A 9,407-nucleotide genomic window follows, 5' to 3' on the forward strand; every position below is an offset into this window, starting at 1 on the left:
GAATGTAAACTTTGTAAGGGCAAGGTTTTGAGGGGGGGAGTGTTTGGGGGGGATTTTATTTATATTTTTTTCATCTGTTTAGTTTTTACTTTCTGCTTTGTATTCCAAGTATACAACAGAATGCATTGTATATTATAAGTACTTAATAGAGGTTTGATTAATTTAATAAATTGAGCCATTGGAGATTTCAGTAGATCAAAATAACCTAGAAGAGTTAAAAGACTTCGTAGGGCTGGGGATTACATTGAAAGGACAATGGAGGATTGGGAACTACAATGAGAGGACAATGAGAGAATTGGGAATTGCAATCAGAATATAATCAGAAGCATGGGATTTACCATGAGAGGACAATAAGAGGACTGGGAACTACAATGTGAAGATAATCATAGGTTTGGGAATTTCAATTAAAGGACCATAAAAAGGATGAAAATACATTGATGGGGTTAGGGATTATGATTCAAGAATAATGAGATTAGCAATAACAGTGGGAAGACAATAGACAATAATGGGTAAGGTTGGTTCCAAAGGCCAGGAATGGCTTAAGAAATATGATAAAGTAATAAAGACTTGATAAAGTAATCTTCTTTAGTAAGTAAGGAGTTATTATCCTAAACCAGAGATTATCAACCTAGGGTCTGTAAACTTTTTTAAAGTATATTTTGATAACTGTATTTCAACATAATTACTTTCCTTTACAATTCTATGTATTTTATTTTATACATTTAAAAACATTATTCTGGGGTGTCTATTACATAAAACTATCCAAGTCATCATGCTACCAAGAGGTCTAAGGTATACACATACACACACACACACACACACACACACACACACACACACCCAAAAAGTTTAAAATTCCTGCCCTAACCTGAAAGGCAAACAATGTCTCTGTTCTTCCTACTTTGTCTCACTGTTCCTCCTGCTTTCTTTTGTTACCACCACTTCTGTGACTAATCTCCATTCATATCCCCCCCTCAGGCCAGATGTTTGGTTGGATATGTATATTTATTGTCTTTGATGGGTCTACCATAAATCTTAAAATAAGCAGGTTGTGTGGCTCCCAGTAACCTGAAGGGACAGAATCCATTGCTGAAGCATCTCATACCTCTTTGAACCTAGTCAGTGTCTCTGGAACATATTACTTCCTAATCACAGATCATCTCTCCTAGCATTAAGATGATGCAAAGTTCCTCTCCACAGCCTGCTTTCCCCAGAAATATAACAGGAGGACATGTAATAAGGAATCAAGGGAAATCCATGCAAAGAGCTGGGAACCCAGGATTTTGAGGGTAATAGGAATTAGGAACTATTTGGATCCCCACATTTTAGACCAAAGTCAAAGTTCCTCCCTTCTGTATCAAGACCCACACACACACACACACACACACACACACACACACACACACGTGCGCGCGCGCGGCGCGAATGCGAATCAGACTTCAAAGAAGAAAACAAATCCCTGTACTAGCCAGCTTGGATGAAAACTTCAGAGGCCATTTCAGTCAAAGCTCTTCTTCCATCCCTTGGAACCAGGGATGACAGAGCACATAGATACGTGGGTGTCCAATTAGAAAGATAAATTCCCAAATCCTTAACCTTTGTGGCTATACAAAACCAAACATCTATCTAGATAGCTGTCGATATCTGGTCATTCATAATTTACTACATTGCTTACTCACTGATTCTGTGGATTTCAAAATTGAGAAATGTAGCCCTAGGTAGGCCATTGTAGATATAAGATTCTGGGACTCGTAGATGGAATGAGTAAGAGGGTTCAGAGATTCAGAGAGAAACAACTTTGGGTCTTCTCCCAGTCCCTGACCATATCCCTGCAGTAACTGACTCACCAGGTGGGTGCCAAATTGAGCTGTCAGCCAGGCCTGAACAACATGAGGTATTTAATATGCATAGCCCTAGTACTGCCAGCCTGGGGACCAGGAGGGGCAAGGCATCACCCTTACAACACCAATTAATATTTCTTCCTCCTCTTCACACAAACAGAATCTAATGAGGCTTCTTCTCCCTGCAGGAGGCCCCAGGGACCAGGCACCAGGAAGGGGAATATTTTGAACAGCATATCCCAGAGACCCCTATCAATAGGAGAATTGGGGCTCCCAGACCTAAGGTGAAAGGAGAGCTTTCTACACTGAGGACAATGTAGAATTATCAACCCTCGGGAACTGGGCAGAAGGTAAGCCATGAAAGGGCAGGAAATCAGGAGCAAGAAGGGGGAAAAAGTAAGATAAGGATAAGGGGAATTATTCCTATGGGTAAAATGAAACATTATTGTAAATACCCCCTAGGATGATGAGGGTCTCAAGGAATGGAGTGCTTTAAAACATGAGTAGAAGTGGTAATCATAGACACAACCAATACTATGGAACGGATTCACACCATCAAAAAACAGGAGAAAAAGGGGGCAGCTAGGTGGCACAGTGGATAGAGCACCAGCCCTGGATTCAGGAGTTCCTGAGTTCAAATCCGGCCTCAGACACTTGACACTTACTAGCTGTGTGACCTTGGGCAAGTCACTTAACCCCCACTGCCCCGCAAAAAAAAAAAAAAAAAAAACAGGAGAAAAAGTATGAAGTACTCAAATTTTCAACTATTGTGAATCCCAGGGGATTAATAAACCTGGGGCAAGGAGGTCAATCTCCTTCCCCATGCTTCAACTACCCTAGAGTATTGGAAATACACACCACCTACCTTATTCCCTTACCATGATCTGTGAATAAGTAAGGTTCAGGAACATCCAGTCACACTGAAGAAATGAGAGGGTAAGTAGTAGGAGTTTGGGGAGATGGTTAGTGGAAGTAGGTTCCATGTGAGGACTTTTGTTTTCCTTTTATTTTTTCTTTGTTCAATAAACTACATAGCTTCAACCTGTGTTCTATAAATAGCAGGGTGATAAAGGTAGTATTATTTAGATTTTTAAAAAAATGTAAGGTAGGGACTAAAAATATAGGCTTCCTATTTTTAATATTTCTGAACATTATTCTGAATCATCCTCTAATTAGATTACAAGTCTGACTAACATGGGTTTGGGACAGCTAAGTGGCACAATGATAGAGTAGTGGCCCTGGAGTCAGGAGGCCCTGAGTTCAAATCCAGCCTCAGACACTTGACACTTACTAGCGATGTAACCCTGAGCAAGTCATTTAACCCTGATTACCTCAAACATACAGGACCATCTCTAGTCATCCTGATATATATCTTGCCACTGGACACAGATGGCTCTCTAGTGGAGAGAGTGAGGCTGGTGACTTTGCACAGTCTTCCGCTCACTTAAATCAAATTCATTGCAAGTCATGACATCACCTCCTGATGTCATGGTCCTCTTTAAGAATGAAGGACAAAGGGGCGGCTAGGTGGTGCAGTGGATAAAGCACCGGCCCTGGATTCAGGAGTACCTGAGTTCAAATCCAGCCTCAGACACTTGACACTTACTAGCTGTGTGACCCTGGGAAAGTCACTTAACCCCCATTGCCCCACCAAAAAAAAAAAAAAAGAATGAAAGACAAACAACAATAACAACATGGGCTTAATCTGTCTACATCACCCTGTCTATTCAATAAACTCCTATGCTCGATAATATCAAATATATGAGCAAATATAAATTTTATCTGTGTCTTTAAAATCCTACATAAAAATGACTCTTTCCTATTTTTCCATTCTTCTTGTATCTAACTCCTTACTCGGTATCAAAAACAATTTTCCTTTTCCTTTTTTTTTTGGGGGGGGGGAGCAGGCAATGGGGGTTAAGTGACTTGCCCAGGGTCACACAGCTAGTAAGTGTCAAGTGTCTGAGGCCGGATTTGAACTCAGGTCCTCCTGAATCCAGGGCTGGTGCTCTATCCACTGCGCCATCTAGCTGCCCCCAAAAACAATTTTTATAACTATGGTTTTATAGTACTTAGCAGTATTATGCCCTTTTCCTTTCCACTTTTTTTTTCATTAATTCCAGTGATAGTTTAAACCTTTTGTTCCTCTAGGTGATTTTTTTTTTAATTTTAAACATTTTTATTTAAAGTTTTGAGTTCCAAATTCTTTCCCTTTCTCCCTTCCCTTCCCTCTCCCTGAGACAGCAAGCAATCAGATATAGGTTATACTTATGCAATTATGCAAAACAGTTTCCTAATAGTCATTTTGCATAAGAATACTAGAATAAAATAAAAACAAAAGAAAGTGAAAAACAGCATACTTCACTCTGTATTTAATCAATATCAGTTCTTTCTCTGGAGGCAAATAGTATACTTCATCATTAGTCCTTTTGGATTGTCTTGGATCATTGTATTGCTGAGAATAGCTAAGTCATTCACAGCTCCTCATGGAGCTGTTACTGTGTACAATGTTCTCCTTTTTCTGATCGTTTCAGTATGCATCAGTTCATGTAAGTCTTTCCAAGCCTTTCTGAAATTATCCTGCTTGTCATTTCTTATAGAACAATAATATTCCATTACAATCATATACCAGACCTTGTCCAGCCATTCCCCAATTGATGGGCATCCCTTTGATTTTCAATTCTTACGTACCACAAAATGAGATGCTATAAATATCTTTGTACAAATAGGTCCTTTTCCTTTTGGGGGGGATGTTTTGGGGATACAGATCTAGCAGTGCTATTGCTGGATCAAAGGATATGCATAGTTCTATAGCCCATTGGGCATAGTTCCAAATTGCTCTCCGGAATGGTTGGATCTTTTCACAACTCCACCAACAGTGGATTAGCATCCCAGCTTTTCCACATCCCCTCCAACATCCAATATTTTCTATTTTTGTCATATTAGCCAATCTGTTGGGTATAAGGGAGTACTTCAGAGTTGTTTTAATTTACACAAAAAGGAAACTCTTAAAAGTAAATGTTTTAACAACCAGCTTGGCACACTTTGAAGTTTAATCTTCATTATTAACGTTTTCCATCACTAATTTAACTCTAGACAATGAACAAAACAATGAATCAAGTCCTGATTTATAGTTTGCCAATTTCTGAAGTATAAATGCTTGCACAGGCTGACTCCAGTACATTATACTGATCATATTGAGAAAGATAGTTTAAAATTATAAAATTCATTGTTGATGTGTCTGTACAGAAATTGGTACTCAAATTGAAGATGAAGCTGTACATTGATATGTTTCTGCTGAAAGAAGAAGAAGAAGAAGAAGAAGAAGAAGAAGAAGAAGAAGAAGAAGAAGAAGAAGAAGAAGCAATGTGGCAAAAGGTAGAAGCTACAAAACTATTCATACCCTTTGACCCAATATTAACAAGGGGGGAAAAATAATCATCTGGACAAAAATATTCATAGCATCATCATTCATTTTTTAAAAACTGTCAGCAATCCATTGGTCCTACTTTTGAAGAATGAATATTTTGGAATGGATGAATATAAAGGAATATTAAGGTGTCATAATGAACAAAATTTCAAATAACAAGAGTTATAGAAAGACTTACATGAAATGATGTATAGTGAAAAAAGCAGCACAGATTCACAACATGCACACTCTTGTTTGTTTTGTTTTTTGTTTTAAGAACAAAAATTGTTTCATTTTTATTTTTTTCTTTTCTTTTCTTTGTTTTGACTTTCTGAATAGAATTTTATTTTCCAAAATATATGTAAAAACAAAATTTTAACATCAATTTTTTTAATTCTGTGTTCCAATTTCTCTTCCCCCCTCCATTCCAACCCCCCACCCACAAGAACTAAAGCAATTCAAAATAAGTTATACATGAGTAGTCATGGAATAATTCCCATATTAGCTAGTTGTGAGAGAAAACAGTAAAAAAAAAACCTTCAGATTAAGAAATTGTCAAAGAGGAAAAGAAAAATAAAATTTTAAAATGTGTTTCCATCTGTTTTCAGATACTATCAGTTCTTTCTCCGCAGATGGGCTGCAATCTTCAAAAGTCCTTCAGGGTTATATTGGATCATTGCCTTGCTGAAAATAACCATGTTTCCCAGCAGATCAACCCCCACTATTGCTATTATTTTGTATACGGTACATTTCACTCTGTTTCAGTTCATTTCCAGGTTTTTCTGATAGTATCCTGTTCATTATAACCTGTATATAGTACCTTAAGCTTGACAGAGTGTTTTCTTCATAAAAACCCAGCAAAGTAGGTACCATACATTTTGCCATTATAATCAATCATCATAACTATTTCCCTCCATCCCACTCCCTTCCCATGACATTTACTCTCTCTTCTTTTTACTTATTCCTCCTCAAAAGTGTTTTACTTCTGACTATCCTCTCCCTCACTCTGTACTCCCTTTTTTCACCCTTCCTTCCTTATCCTCTTCCCCTCCTACTTTCCTGGAGGGTTAAATAGATTACTCCTCCCAATTGGGTATGAAAGCTATCCCCTCCATGAGCCCACTCCAATGAGATCAGGGTCCCTGAGCTAATTCTTTGTTCTAAATTGTTCTTCCTCCCTCCCCCCTCAACCCTCCCTATGAGATCAAGCAATTCAATATGTCATACTGGTGCAATAATGCAGAACATCTTCATCTTCCTTGAAAGTGTTTTTCTTTTTACTGCTCTCTCTACCAATCTGTCCTTTCCTTCTTCCCTTCTTTCCCCCTCCCCTTTTCTCCCTCCTCTCCCTCAGGGCAAAAATATATTACTATACCTACTTGAGTATGTATGTTAGTACTTCTTTGAGCCAATTCTGATGATATTAAGGTTCATTCATTCCCCAACTCCTTCCCCCTTTTCTATTCTCCTCCATAAGCACTTTTCTTGTTTCCTTCATGTGAACTACCTCTCCCCAGACCATCTCTCCCCTTCTCCCTCACCCAGTTTATTCATCCTACACCTCACCCCTATTTTAATGATGTCATCATGGATTAGTTAGGTGGCACAGTGGACAAAGCACCAGCCCTGGACCCAGGAGGCCCCAAGTCCAAATCCAGTCCCAGACATAAGACACCCCACCCTGTCTGCCCCACAAAGAACAAAACATAAATGCTTTACAGATATCATCACTTCACATTCAGTTCAGACCTGTGTCTTCTGTTTCTTAGGGAGATAGTTCTTATGATTTTGAAGTATTATCTTCCCATGTAGGAATGTAAACGGTTTGATCTTTTAATATCCCTCATGAAGTCTTTTTCCTATTTACCTTTTTATGCTTCTCCAGGGTCTTGTATTTGAAAGTCAAATTTTCTATTCAGTTCAGGTCTTTTCATCACAAATGCTTGAAAGACCTCTTTCTCATTGAAATCCCATTTTTGCCTCTGAAAGAATATACTCAGTTTTGCTGGGTACATGATTTTTGGCTGAAGTCCTAGTTCCTTTGCCCTCTGAAATATCATATTCCATGCCCTTCAGTCATTTAATGTAGAGGCTGCTAGATCTTGCTTTATCCTTATTGGAGCTCCACAGAATTTGAATTCCTTTTTTCTAGCTGCTTGCAGTATTTTCTCCTTGACCTGGGAGTTCTGGAATTTGGCTATAATATTCCTGGAGGTTTTCCTTTTGGGATCTCTTTCAGGAGGTGATCAGTGGATTCTTTCAATTTCTATTTTAGCTTCTGCTTCTAGAATATCAGGGCAATTTTCCCTCACAATGTCTTGGAGGATGGTGTCTAAGCTTTTGTTTTTGTCATGGTTTTCAGGTAGCCCAATGATTTTCAAATTATCTCTCCTAGATTTATTTTCCAGGTCAGCTGTTTTTCCTAGGAGATCTTTCACATTGCCCTCTATTTTTTTCATTCAACTGGATTTGCTTTACTGTGTCTTGGTTTCTCATAAGGTCACTAGCTTCCATTTGTTCAATCCTAATTCTTAGGCAGTTATTTTCATCAGACAGTTTTTTAATCTCCTTTTCCATGTGGTTTTTCAAACTGTTGACTTTTTTGTCATGACTCTCCTGCATTGCTCTCATTTCCCTTTCCATTCTTTCCTCCTTTTCTGTACATCTTTTTTCTATTTCTCCTACCTTCTCTTCAAAGTCCCTTTTGAGAGCTTCCATGGCCTGAGACCAGATCATATTTTTCTTGGAAGCTTTGGATGTTGAAGCTTTGACCCTGTTATCTTCTTCTTCTGAGGTTGTATTGTGGTCTAACTTACCCTCAAAAGAGTTTTCTGTGGTCTTCTGCTTTCTCTGCCTACTCATCCTGGTTTACTATTTCTTGGTTTTTAACTCCTTCTTAAAGTGTGGCGCTGCTTCCAGGACACACTGTTCAAGCTACAATGTGGCCAGGGGGGATGGTTGAGCTTCTTCTCAGCCTGCCTGGCCTTGCTTTCATTTGATTTTAAACTCTCCACTGGGGAGTGGGGAGCTGCTTCTTGGCTCTGCTCCTGTTCCCAGCTTCAGAGGGTCCCAGGTGTTTTGGGTTGGGGGGGGGCAGGTTTTAATCTCACCTGGCCTGTTCTTAGGTCTGGAGATAACCTTAGACCTACTTACTAAGCAGCCAACCAGCAAAGCTTTCTGTGGTGTGGTTCTCAGCTTCTGATAAGACTGCTCCCCTGTTCCCCTCCCCTACCTGGGTCTTCAGCTGCTCAGGATTTCTTCCTGGTTGCCCACTAGGGTGGGACAGTCAAATCCTTCCCCCCAGTCCACTGGTACCCCTGCACTTACCCCACCCCACCCCCCGGACCAGCCGTTCAGCCCAACCACGCTCGGTTCCAGAAGACACTGGTGCTGCAGCCAATTCAGAGGCACTAGGGCAAATTCCTTGGGCAGGTATCTGGTGTATCGGTCCGATTGTGGGGTTAGGCTTTATTCGTGGCCCAGCATGGTCCCCTGAAATCTATCTATAGCTGGAGAAAACTCTCATCCCGAATTTCTGTGTGTTTCTCTTCCTCAAGGGCTCCTTTACTGCTATTTTTGGGGTCCACACTAACTCTTAATATGCACAAAATAACAGGGAAAAAGAAAAAAATAGACTAAAAATAAAGAATTCAAAAAGAGACAGAAACCAACTAAGTTTTTGTTACCATCTCTTGTCAAACATAAGTTTTTAAACTCAAAATTATAATCTTGTATACAATCCTTTATTTTTTAAAAAAGGGATTGTTCACTTGAAGGTTTATTAAGTAGATAGTTTTTCTGGCATTATGGAATCCCGTGTGTTATCTTTACTCTTTAATAAATCCTTAAAAGCCTAAACTCTTGCTGAATTTATCAGTAAATCTTAGCCAGTTCCCCCGCCAAAAAAAAACTGGGGGGGGGGCAGGTTAGAACCCACATTTAGATTTTAAACATCACAAGACCCAGTGATCTTTCTAGCTATCCAGATAAGTACTTTTTTCAAAAAGGACCTTCTTTGGGGTATTTATTTCTCTAAACTTTATGCTAAATTTATAATCTTTAATAGCCTTTCCTAAAGTTCTTATGTTTAATTAAGGGTTTTTTTTAAATCTCCATAGGATAATGTTAGTTTAAATAGGGTAAGTATTTTAATAGGA

The sequence above is a fragment of the Dromiciops gliroides genome, chromosome 3 (genome assembly GCF_019393635.1).
Source record: "Dromiciops gliroides isolate mDroGli1 chromosome 3, mDroGli1.pri, whole genome shotgun sequence".
Classification (NCBI taxonomy): Eukaryota; Metazoa; Chordata; class Mammalia; order Microbiotheria; family Microbiotheriidae; genus Dromiciops; species Dromiciops gliroides.